The sequence below is a fragment of the Aythya fuligula genome, chromosome 11 (genome assembly GCF_009819795.1).
Source record: "Aythya fuligula isolate bAytFul2 chromosome 11, bAytFul2.pri, whole genome shotgun sequence".
Lineage (NCBI taxonomy): Eukaryota > Metazoa > Chordata > Aves > Anseriformes > Anatidae > Aythya > Aythya fuligula.
Genome location: NC_045569.1, coordinates 4,874,045 through 4,887,637, shown reverse-complemented (window position 1 = coordinate 4,887,637; position 13,593 = coordinate 4,874,045). Strand labels below are relative to the sequence as shown.

Here is a 13,593-nt window from a genome sequence, read left to right as displayed (position 1 = left end):
ATTACCAGAAACAATATCCTGTAAAAAAACATCTGTTGGTCCCCAGAAATGTTGTTTCTGGGTAGTATTTTCAGTTTACCTTCTTCTTGGAAACAAAAGGCAGAAAATATTGCTTTAATAAAAATTACTGCTGGAAAACAGAATAAAGAATATGATAAAGACAGCTGTGCCTTCATCAGAAATAAAACTTAAACACATATGAATTAAGGTGTTTCTCACTTGTTAATGATTTAAAATGTTATGGCAACCACAAGCTACAGAAGTTCTCAGTATATAAAATGCAGTCATACCTGTTATAATGAAAATTTGTTACACAGATGTTTATTGACAGCATTCAATACATTATTTTCTTTTTTGAATTGCTAACCAATATTAGATAGAATGGCCTTATAAAACTGAAAGAGTGCTTAATCTTAGCAGTCAAGTTACACTTTAGCATAACAGAAGAGATTTTACAAACAGTAGCCTGTACAAAAGTCCATCTTAAAGCCTGGTTGCTGCAAAACTGGAAGTATAACAATGGTCCTGATCAGTTTTATGATTTCCGTTTTAAAAAATAAATAAATAAATAAATAAAATAAAATAAAATAAAATAAAATAAAATAAAATAAAATAAAATAAAATAAAATAAAATTTCTATTGCACATTTGAGCAGTGTTCATTCTGATGAATTTTGGAGCCTTTTTTCATTGATGATCCTACCAAGTTTCACTTTTTTACAGGATTTACACTTAGTGCCACAAACAATAGGTGTTTATACATATGCCATACATGTACATATACATATGCTATATTTCAGTATATTGGGTATGTGTTATTTGTTTTAGTGGATTGTTTTAATACATTTAATACATTTGCTACTTCTGTCTTCGCTCTAAATTTTTTCAGTGTTATTAAGTTTGAGAATGTCTTTGAATGTGGTTTCTTCACCTTGCTATTCAGCCAGAAGTGTGGGCTTGCTTGCTTTGAGATGATGTTTCTGCTTGTTTTAAGTCTTCTGGAGCAAGTGGGATGATCCTGTTTAGTAACTTAATTTTTGAAGAAAAATGCAAGTGGAATTCTGAGGTGGTTTTAATAAATAAAGTGAAGTGTCAATACAAATGCTGTTAATAATTTTGGCCTTGACCATATTTTACTAAATTTACTTATATGGAGATATGTTGCGTGTGTATGTTGCACACAGCTAGGAGACTTCTGATGCAAGAAGTTGTTCTCAATTCCTTGAAAGTTGGAAGCACTGACTTACTGTAATTTTGGAGAAAGAGTGAGGGTTATTTGTTACCTGTAAAGCAATTAATTGGCTTCGCAGAGATGTTAGTTACCACGCAGTGGCGCACTTTACAAAAGTATTACTACTTCACATAAAACTTGATTTGGGTGGGAATTGTAGATATCTTCTGAAGGCATTTTTGTATTCAATTTTTCCTTGCATTTTAGTATTTTTATCTCCCAGTTATCTCCTGAAAAATACCTGAGTATTTTAAAAACGCCCACAGTAACTTCAGTAGCAAAATGACTGGTGATAGAAATTTTACTTGCCTTTTAAAAAATAATTTGCATAAGATGTTGAAATTCTTACAAACTTTATAGGAAGGTATCTTAAATTGGCTATAGGAAGCATAACAAAGTGTGCAAGATCTCCATATAAAAGCTTTGTTAGTCAGGGAGTTCCCATTTGGAAGAACTCTGCTGATATGCACCAGTGTCCAGGTGGCAGAATTGTCGGCTGCATCCTTGCTTTGGTAAGGAACTCCTAATGACTGTGGGATCGGAGTAACAGATTAGGATGATGAGAACTATGTTCCTTCTCTAAGTTAGGGTTGTTCTCATAACTTATAGGTGTTGGAATATAGAGTAGTCCCATAAGGCTACGACTGGGTATTCTTGTAAGGGAAAAGAATCTGTTTTCGGTAGGAATCTCGATTTGTGGAATGGTGATTGTTTACTCTGAGAAAAGGAGTCTAGAATTGAATTTATTTTATTTTTTGTTGGGCTTTCTTAAAGTTGGAGCCAGACTTATCCCCTTTCTCTATTCTCCTCTGTTTAGTTTGTAATAATCCATAAAACCTAAGGAAAAACCTAATATCTGGATTGATACAGTAGAATAGTATGTAGAGCACATGTATATCTGTATCTGTGCTTCTGCCAAATTACAGAAAAGGTTTTTGGTTGATTGTTTGTCTTCCTTGGTTGCTCAGAAGAGTGAGCTATATTCATCAGCACAGCGTAACATTGCAAATCTCTGTCTTGGGATACAAAAACTTTGAAAACAGCCTGAAGAACTGTATTAAATGAAATATTACCTTGTGCATCAATAGCACATCTGGCACTCAGCACTTTAAAATTAGCCTAACCAGCACATGGGCAGTTGAAGATTCGTGTCAAGTGTTGTTTGCATTCGAGGAGGATCAATTTAATGGAGTGTTTCTAGTTATCTGACTTTCTTCTAAAGTGGGCCTTGAAATAGAGAATTACTTATGTTGTTCTCCCCCAGGGAGCCACCATGTTAAGAAGTTGAATGCTACAGAGTGCCATCAAGACTTTGCCCCGGATAGGGCTGCACATTCAACATGCTCCATGGAAGCATAGTACTAGGTTATGGAGCCTGATAGCATTCAAATGGTGAAATACATTTCAGAATCAAATGAAATTTTTAAAAATTAAATCTGTTTGTTAATACTTGGGGCTTTTTTGTTTTCTTTCTTATTTTTTTTGGATTCAGTCAATAGTAGCCAAGGACATACTGCTCTGAATTCAAGACCTCTTTAAAGGAATAGGTAGGATGCATTCCGTGATGCAAAACCAGCAGTATTGCCACATCTTTATTTAGTTTTGTTGTTATTTCTGTACACAGCCACTGATGGAGGCTTTTTCTTTCAGGAAAAAGTAGTCGATCCATAAAAGATACCATAAAAGTGGAGTAAAATATAGTTACAGTAACAGATATAGAAAGTGCTCTCCTTCTTTCTTCCTTTTTTTTTTATATATATATATCATTGTGATCTCTTGGGTGCTGGAAATAGAACTCTTCATTGCTTCTCTTCATAATGACTTATTATTGCCAAGCATTGCACTGAGAAGCACCTGCCTGGCATTAATAAGGTGTTAATGGAAGAAACAGGTTCCTGGGAGCTATGTAATTACTCCTTTGCCACTTTTTTCCTTCGTTTGCATAGTTTTCTGTTAAATGTTTTACAGAGAGAGTGAGCAAGCCTCTGAAGTTTCTTGACCTCACTGTACAAAAAGTCTTTCTGCCTTCCTTCATTTGTAAAACAACACCATAAATTTTTTTGTCCTATGATCTTTGGCCATGACCTGATTTCAGTTGCTTCTGATAGCTAATATACAGCAGGTGTGACCACTGCATATAAAAAGTTTGTGAAGGATAACTTTAGTACTTTTGAACTGAGGTAAAACTGATGCAAAATCAGATGATGGGAAATAGTGAGTAGCAAAGCATTCAAGTCAGATAAGATGCACTTCTTATTCTTCTCCCCTTGTCTAACAACGTCTTGTCCTAAGAAAGACCTCATAATTCAAAGGACAGCGCTCTTGACTCTTTGGCGAAGCTGCTATCTGGATGTGCAGTAACGCAGTCTATAGTCTCCTTACAAATCACTCACTAATAAAGATGTGGTCTGGATCAGACATTGCTTATCATGACATTCAGTGTACTTATTCAGATCATATGATGCAGTGTTTGTGCTAGTGCTGTTGTGTTTTGATCTTTTTTCATTTTTATGCCAGTTACAGTGAGACAAACTATACTTGATCAGTTTAAGTTAGAACAGTGTAGATACAGCACAAACCCTTCTGAAGTAACCTTAAGCAGGTATGACATTTCTGACTAAATTTCACTTAATGAGAATGAATTCATGTAAAATTTGCATATTGTATTTGTGGACATAACATATTTTTGCTTCAGTACTTGGAACCCTAAAGCAAGATTTCACTGATTTCTTGAGCCTAACAAGATTTGTGAAAAGGTACAGTATAGTTCAGTAACATTTAAAATTGGCTTGCAGTTCTAAATACTAGATAAAAATGTTATCACTGTATGTTAAAACATTCTAAAATGTTTTTAAATGGCTTTTAAATATTCTGCATAGCATATGGTTTGGAAAATGGCTGTTTTACTTCAGTTTGGAAGAAAAATATATGCAGAAGTACCCCATAGAATGGCTTATCCAAATTGCGATTATTTTTCTGCCCCACTTTGTGTCTGTTTCTTTTCCTGTCAAATGTGGTCAGTACTACTTAAACAATCTATCTGAAGCAGCTTGAGACTTAAAGAGGTAAAGGAGTTGTGTGGAGCTTTTAATTTGTTATTTCTGCACTTCTTTAACAATGATTTTGCAGGTTGAGATGCCTTTCAAAAAAGACCAAGTGTAATTCTTAGTCTGCAGAGAACACTTCTGTCTAACAGTGTCAGAAAATACATACCAGCTTTGAACTTAATTGTATCACTGTAAGAGTCCTGAAAGCAAAGGCTGTTATCTCCGAGTAAGTGACACAGGCAATCTTACTACATTTGAGACACTTTTCTCTCTTAGTTTCAAAACAATACATTTAAAAAAAATCCATAGCAAAACTCAAAAAAGCCCCTAAAGTTTAAAGAATGCTGGATATGCTAATGGACTAAAAATACAAATATTGTATACTGTAGGGCTTTTTTTTTTTTTTTCCTGATTAAACAGATCAGTATATATCAGGCTACAAATGAAGATGGGTTTGTTTGTTAATCTGACAGTATTTCCCAGGTTGAAATAATCAAATGGTCCCTCTTGTGTGCTACTGACTGTATGTGTCTAGCACTGAATCGAGGACTCTCTTCATCAGTCCCTGATGTCAAGGCAACCGGCAATTCCAGCATCTGAAGAATAAACAAACATTCTCGGTAATTCCCTGCCAGCCATTTCTTTTCTCTTCCGATCTTTTAGACCTTTTATTCAGCTGTCTAGCATAGAGGATTTTTGTTTGGTTTTGTTTTTTAATAACAGTCCCTTCAGTTTTGACTTGTTCTGAGGTTTCTCTTCTTGAAGTTTTTGATATGTTAGTAATTTTAAGTACATCTTTTTGAGACCCAGAGCTGGCAGTATTTGCTACATTATTGTTTTGAGTTCACAGCACAAACAGCAGGGCATGCCATTTAGTAATCCTCACAGTAGAGTCATGTTCTGCACCAAAGATGCTTTTAAAGAAACAAGATAAAACCATGTACAACTTTTTGAGTGAGTTCTTAAGAGATAATATATTACTACCAAAGGATGCTATCTGAGAGCATTTAGTAAGAAACAATCAGTGACACACCAGGCAGTTGTTCATAAACAAGTCTGAGCTCTTGACCGTTGGTTTTGTTTATGAGTTACTATTCTTCTGCCATGATACAGAAATTAATTCTAAGGTAAAATTTTAAGGTGTAGGTAAAAATACAAAATAAATGTGATCTCAAGACCACTCCTCTTTCTCAGTTTCTTTCCAGAGTTTTTGTGCATATATTCTAACAAAACAAGCTGTGATAACCTATAGAAAGATACCTTGTGCTGCATTCACAAAAGAGGCAAAATGATGAACTGTGTGTTCTGTACAATGGCTGAGATGGAAGTGATTGTTTCTTATGCAGGAACTGCAAATTTATGGTTAATGCCTTTTAAGTAAACAAGAGAAACAAACCTGTTTCATATTACCTTAAATCAGAATGACCAAAACATGGCAGTTCCCTTCCCTTCCTTTTCCCACACCTTCCCCCCTCCAAAAAAAACACAAAACAAAACAAAACAAAACAAAAAAACACCCCCAAAACAAAACAACAAAAAAAACAACAACAGAAAACCCCAACAGCCATTTGAAATTCATTTGAAAGAGACAGGAAAGGGATTGTAAAAGAGAATCATGTAGTTAGTGCAAGACCCCTCTTCTGAGGTTAAATAGCCAAAGGAAACAAAGTCATTTAGCTTTTATTGCAAAGAAACAGGGCTGCAGGAGAAACGCTGTTCTGTAACTCGGATGCAAGGGCTCTGTTTAACACCTGGACAAGTAAGCAGTGGAGAGAAAGTCATTAAAAAGGGGACTGACTGCATTAAATACTCATTCTACTACATGGATCAAAACTTTGCAATTATTCCTACATTATGATACCATAGAAAAACTGATCTTAGTTCTAGAATTTGCTGATTCACTGGATTGTTTTTTATGTTAAAGATGAGAGCTTTAAAACCGTTTGACTTTCTATCTGTAAGTGTAGTGACTGGTTTGAGATTTCCAAGAAGGGCTTCAGTGTGCTCAGGTGGCCAAGAAGGCCAACGGCATCCTGGCTTGTATCAGGAACAGTGTGACCAGCAGGGCTAGGGAGGTGATCGTCCCCCTGTACTCAGCTCTGGTGAGGCCGCACCTCGAGTACTGTGTTCAGTTTTGGGCCCCTCGCTACAAGAAGGACATCGAGGTGCTTGAGCGGGTGCAGAGAAGGGTGACGAAGCTGGTGAGGGGCCTGGAGAACAAGTCCTACGAGGAGCGGCTGAGGGAGCTGGGCTTGTTCAGCCTGGAGAAGAGGAGGCTCAGGGGCGACCTTATCGCTCTCTATAGGTACCTCAAGGGAGGCTGTAGCGAGGTGGGGGTTGGCCTGTTCTCCCACGTGCCTGGTGACAGTACGAGGGGGAATGGGCTAAAGTTGCGCCAGGGGAGTTTTAGGTTAGATGTTAGGAAGAACTTCTTTACCGAAAGGGCTGTTAGACATTGGAACAGGCTGCCCAGGGAAGTGGTGGAGTCACCATCCCTGGAAGCCTTCAAAAGACGTTTAGATGTAGAGCTTAGGGATATGGTTTAGTGGGGACTGCTAGCGTTAGGTCAGAGGTTGGACTCGATGATCTTGAGGTCTCTTCCAACCTAGAAATTCTGTGATTCTGTGAAATTCTGTGATTCTCAGCATATGAGACCCCACGTGTAGGAGGGCACGCATTTCGGTGTGTCGGTTTGTGGAAGGGAGGCTTGTCCTGGGTGTCACTGGTCAGGTTTCCTGGAGAGGCTGCTGAAATGGAGAATGTGTTCTGCAGGAACACCACGGCAGGGCTTGCTGTGCCAGCAGGCACGCTGCTGCTGCGCCGCATTGGCACAAGGTTCATCTGGCTTGGAGGCAGAGATGGCAGGTAGGTCTGTTTGCAGCTTGGCAGATAGAAATGTCCACATGGTTAATGGGGCCATGAAGGAGGGGGGAGGCCATTGTGCAAACAACGTGGAGATGCTATTGCTGTTTGCAAGAAGAGGTAGCATGGGTAGATTTGTATTTTGGATTCGATTTCTTCTATGAACATATGGGGGAGAGGGGGGAACTGAGGGTTTATGAGGTGACTGCCAAAAAAAAATAATGGAAACAATAAGTGGAATTAGTATTTCATCGTTGTCTTGAGTTTTTTCTTTTTCCTTTCTCTGTCAGTTTGAATCAACACTGTCTCCTGTGGTGTCTGTGGTGCAGAGATCAGCTTTTTGTTTGTTTGCGGGTGGATAACTGCTGCTTTGTGGCAGTGTCTCTGTGATCATGCATTGTTAGCAATTATGAAGTTGACTGGAGGTGTTTCAGAACTCATCATCAAGACAGACTTACTGAAGATACCAAATGAAAGTGTGTTTGTTGCTAAAGCTCTGCTCATCTTTTACAGTGTTAGTGTACCAGATAATGGCAAGTTAATACTAGCAGTATCTTAATTACTGTTACTAGTGATTCAGTTATTAATAAGACAGGATTTTTACTGCAATTGAATCATCAGAAATTTTAGAATTTAGGGACTGTTGAAGGGACAGCAAAACTACTAAGGAATTATAGTAAGCTATCAGGAACCAGTACAAGAGAGGTCTTAATGAAAATAGGAAATCATTTAGAAAGTGATGACAGTGCACCAAAATGCTGTCTCAGCTAAGCTTTTTTATACTGAGGAGCCAAATGGTAAGTAAAGGCTTAATTTTGTTTCGAGAATTCTTGGGAACAAATTGAAAATAATAAGAACTGTAACAGTATATTCTAAAATATCTATTATTTAATCAGGAAACTGGAACGGCAATCTTGGAAATCTTTCTGGTCTGCAGGAAATTAAGTATTTAGGCTTTGTTTTCATTTAACTATATTATAATATTACTTCAGAGCCTGGAAAAGGTCCAGTATGTTTTTAGGCACTTTTAATAAAACACAAATTACAACTTTGGTACACTGGTTTGGACCAATTTGTCAACATAAATAAATAAATCCTTGGGAGGAAGATATATAGACAGTAGTTTGCTATGTGCACATATTTTTCTTTGATGCAGGTACATGCATACAGGTAGACATACACAGACCAGACACTCAAGGAGCTGTCCTATCTTAAACTATGCTTGAAGTGTTGTCTTATTGTGTTAAATGTTGAATGAAAGCCATTAAAAAAGTACTACCCTTTTAGGAAAACAGGCATTAAATTTGCAGTAGTGTATGTATAAAAGAAGAGACACTTGAAAAGCAGAAAACTTGAAGCCTAATCAGCATCTAGCGGAGTGTTGAAATTGCCAGGATATGTAGAGTAGGTGGTCATTTGCCTCAGAGAGCTAGCGTGGCTTCAGATCTCTGTTCTAGCCAAATAAATAGGGCTGTTCTGCTGTAGATGCTCTGTCTGGTCTTGGATATTTCATTTAACCTCTTTAGTTATAGCTAGTTTGTGTGAGGATACCTCAACATGTGCTGAACATGCAAACTAGAACTGAAAGCTCTTTTTTCACTCTGTAGCCCTATTTTTATTTTTATTTTATTTTTATTTTTATTTTTATTTTTATTTTTATTTATTTTTATTTATTTTTATTTTTATTTATTTTTATTTTTTGTCCCCTCTCCCCCCTCCAATGCACCATCCTGCATCCTCTACATGATGCATCTTTGTCCAAACTATGCTTATAATGCCTCAGCTCTTCCTCTCTAAAATGGGAACAGTGTTTTATAGGATAAATACAATCTGGGAGGCATTATGGTAGTGAAATGTACATAGGGACTAGATTAATGTAAGTGCAGCACTTCACAGTAACAGAATGTGTCTCGTGTACTTTCTGCTTTGACCACTCTACAGGAAGTTGTGTTTTGCCCTCGAGCAAAGGTGTGGGAGCATATTCTCAGGGAGAACTAAGCTGTGAGTCATAATTCTTTGTTGAGACCAGAGCTTCAATTTTGATGCAGAAGCTTGCGTTTACAAGATGTTTACAAGACAATTTAGTTTCACAGGAGTCTATGCAAAGCTCCTGTCAGTTTAAATTTCACATTCTTTAAGTTTTCCTATAAAGTTTTTGAACTTCTTTCAATTGCTCAGAATAGGAAAGAATTCTGTATGTCATCTGGTACCACCTTACTCTGTGAGGTATCTGAACTTTAATAAGATTAGAACAGAGATTGTAAAACAGTGCACATATAGATCCAAATGAGCTCGATCAAACTGGTTTGAAATCAAATTTTTAACAGAACCTGAAATTAGCCAGACTTTCTTGTGGCTATGCAGTGAAACTGGAATCTCAGCATTGACAGTTCTCATAATTTTTTCACAAGTGCCATGGTATTTGACTGTTCTTAATGTCCTGCAGCCTGGAGTCAAGTGAATGTACTATAACATAGGTTTTTATTTAAAGTCATGTAAGTTTCCAGCTTCCATGGTTGCTGAGAGAAATAGAATAAAATTAAAAGAAGTGACTAGATTATACACAAAAATTTCAAGCATCGTAAAGTTAACGAGGAGAGTTCAAACACTTGTTAAAGGGTTTGTTGATGCACAAGTCTGTGCCCTATTTTGGGGCCCCAAACATTTTATATTACTGTAACAACAGGTTTTTCACAGTGAATAGTTTATGGCAGCACTGTTGGCAAAACTTGAATAAAGCAGAACAAATGTGATGTTGTTACATGTGATTGACGTTTTTAGTCCCTTTTTTGGCTACAACTTCTGTGCAATCAGAGGAATACACTGTGTTGTTACTGATGATGAGAAAATGCAATTTCCTGGGATTCTGACGATGTGGTTATCTTTGAATAAGAGCATTCGTTATATGCTGCTCAGCAGAGAAGTCGTCAAAATGCTTGTGAATAACTTCCTGTTCCCTCTTTACAGCGGTGACACCTGATCTGTTCAAAGCCCCTTATAAAAATCTGCTGGAGCACATGCATTAAATTTGATAGATTTTCTTTTTAAATTATGGTGCATTTAAATATATCAATAATGTCAGCCACATGACATTGTTAGCTTTGTAGTTTGAGGCAGCTTAACCTGGCACCTAAGTGCACTTCATGAAATGAAAGCTTGGCCCGGGTTAAAGTTGTTGTACCTACAGTCAAGCAATCCTAATAGTTCACTGGCAGTATTTTAGTGTAGTTTGGCTTGTGTGTAGTTTCAACAAACCCTGTGTAGTGGAAATTAGAAACATAAGTATGTATGTATTGTACCAGAGAAAGACGACTTTAAAAGAAAAATCTGAATTTTTATATAAAAAAACAGAATGTTTTTACAGACATCATCTTTCTCTTTCCATTCTAGAGCTGTGCCTATAATTTCAATAGCTGTTTTTGCTGGGATGCTGACCTTACAGAAATTAGAAATGGCAGAGACTCGTTTGGTCATTTGATTTACCAGTGTTTACTGATATTGGGCTGTTGATGCCAAATGTGTGTGGTCTGATTTTTTCTTCTCAAGTTCAAGAACACACAAAGAACTATGACAGAAGTGGAAGTGTGCATTTAAGCTTGGTTCTTCATGTAAATATAAGAAATATTGGCAGAGTACTAGTGATCACCTTTAAAATGATTATGAATAAAATCATATTCCTGAATGTGTATGAGGTATTTTATTTCCCTTCCTGTCTACATTTATTCCCTTTTGAAGCCTCCAGAGCTGTTTTCCATAGATGTGTTGGCCTTGACACAAAAGCCTAATGAATTTATACAGATAATTCAAGAATACATTGGTGATATTTTATAAAAACAAAGGTGGAAGAATTGCTTGGTATACGTTTTTTAGAGACTAAGTTCCTGCTATAGTGCTCAATGCATGTTTTTACAAAGCAAAGTCTTTTCAGAAGAGTCGGCTCAGTAAGAATACTCATTGTAACAAATTGAAAATATTGGAAAAGCTTTTTTTTTTTTTTGTATTTTTTGAAGTCCAATAAAAGTTGGGTCTGTAGCTAAAGCTGAAGAAGAACTTGGCTAATCTTTTCCTCTTTTAATAACAGTTTATACATTTCTGCAGTTAGTAAATATTTTTGCTTCGTGACTTCATAATGAGTTCATAAACAGTTCATTTAGAGAAGTGTGTCTGAAAGCATCATCACTAGTAAAATTGGAGAAGGGCTGAATGTGACATTGAGAGATTTGAGGGATGATGCATTCCCTAATAAAATACAAACACAGGCAAAATGGACACTAAATTTTGGTGTGGACAACAGCTTAATTTTCAAATACTCATCTTTGCTGTGAGGCAACAAACCCCTTTTAAATAGGTTCAGGTAGCCTTGTGCAACTCTTAGGTATTATAAGGAAACATGATTTTTTTTCCCATGTGTTTTTTCCTGTATTGAGTGGAAAAATTACGTTTGCACCAGAACTATGCTAGTGTCTGAATTCCCAGCATGTAAACCCATGCCTTGGTACAGCCGGCTGCCTGGAAGCAGCCTGAAGTATCTGTGTTCTTTAAAAATGGAAAATAGTTGTTATATTTTTATAGTGTCTCCGTCTCCTACCGAGACAAGCCTTTATTTTAAAGGAATTACTCCAATTTCTGCTTGTGTTTCAAGAAATAGGGCATGTCTGAAAAGTGTTTGACCTGTGGAAATCCTACCTGTACAAGGCTGTTGTTTTTACAGCCTGTAGAATTTTATTAAAACAAATAGATTTTATCGTTGTGAGATTTGTTTGTTTAGAGTTTGCTGTATGTGGGCAGATGCAGTTTATCTTCTGTGCCTGGGATTGTTAAGCCCCTTGGCCAACACGCAGTCACGGTGACGGACATGACTTCTGAACTCTGCAATGTTTGCAGTGGACTCTTACACTGCCCGAAGGTCATTCACCTCTCTTATGGACACTAATGAATTTGTGCAGCTAATAAGGCTAGATTGGAGTTTGAAATTGCTTCTGTAATTCAATCCCCTACCCCATGTACTTATCTAGCTTAACTTTTCATTCTCTAGGGGAGCAAGACATTTAAAAGAAAAGATTATTGTTTTGTAAGCAATATTTGTACATTGTGATTTTCTTCCACCTTCCATATGGTGCTATAATCATTGCTGTCTTCAGCAACAATATCAAATTGGATGAAACTGCTTCTACTGTCACTCTTTCTGTTTTCTCTCTATATATTTCTTGTTCATTCTTTATTCTGGTCTTCAGATGATTTCTGCCCCCTCAAGGGCATATTTACAAATGCATGCATCGCCTTGTCGTAAAGGCTTCTGTTACTACAGGCAAGCCAAGCTAGTTCTAAGTACCAACTTAAGTGAACAGTGAATGTGCATGGTTAGTGTGCAGTGAACTTGGGAAGTTGAATTCTGTGTTGCAATTATTTGAGATTTGTGATCAGCAACATCAGAAGTTCACTAGGTAATGTCAGTTCTGTGTTTAGAAATCCCCCAAGATGTATGGCAAAGCAAATTTAAACATCCCTGGAATATTGATGAACTGTATTTGTTTGAGCTGAAGAAATTTTGCTAAATTCTCATGAAACGAGAGTTAGCTGGAGGCATAGTTTGATAGGCATAACGGAAAAGAAGGACCTGTGTGTTACTGAATGACTAGGAACTTACACTGAAACCAGAGCTTCACCCACATTAACACTGAACTGACCAGAAATCTGTCAGCCCAGCACAAATCATATGAGACCATTGCTTTCTGTTGCTAACTAATTTCATTTACCTTTTCATTGGGTGAATGTTTTGCATGTGATCATTTTTATTGGTTCAAATTTAGAAAGTATTTCTTTAAATGTATTCTCTAAAAACCCTTCTTTTATTCCTTCCCAAACTAATGCAACAATACGTATCCCTACGCTGTGAATAAATCATGATTTTGAACTAGAGGCATAAAGTTCTCTGTACTTCAAAATGCAAAAGCCTTTGATTTCCTTTGTCTGGGGTATTTGCATGGTGATTGCTTGCTTTTAAGTCATGTATTCTTACTTCAAGTTGTTGCTTCATTGATAAATGAAGTAGTAAATCTATATATCAAAAAAGGGTAAAGTTGATATTTTTTGGAATAAAACTCCTATATAAACATAATTGCTTATTGCATATTATTTTCCACAAGTATTGCCTCAGCTGTGCAATGTTTCTTTCCTCAGTAACACAACATGGAAAGCAATCTGACTGATTAATTTCAGATATATAGTTGTCTTAGATTCTAGAAGTAGTTTTGTAGAAAGTATACCTCGTGCATGCTTCACTGGCATTGCCAATTGTCCTGGTACACACATAGTTCACAAGACCAGATACTGGCCAGAACCAATTGAGACAGCCCCAAAATTGATCATAAACAGCAGAGGTAACCAACTGGATCTTCAGAGACTATAAACTGCCTGACTTCTGTTGCACAGTGATTTCTAAAATGTGGACTTC

The 13,593-nt window shown here is 36.8% G+C and overlaps 1 protein-coding gene across 1 annotated transcript in view; it reads left to right on the top strand.

The window, feature by feature from the left end:
* Positions 1 to 13,593, top strand: part of THSD4 (thrombospondin type 1 domain containing 4) — a 288,225-nt gene that overhangs the window by 126,885 nt on the left and 147,747 nt on the right. The window lies entirely within an intron of this gene.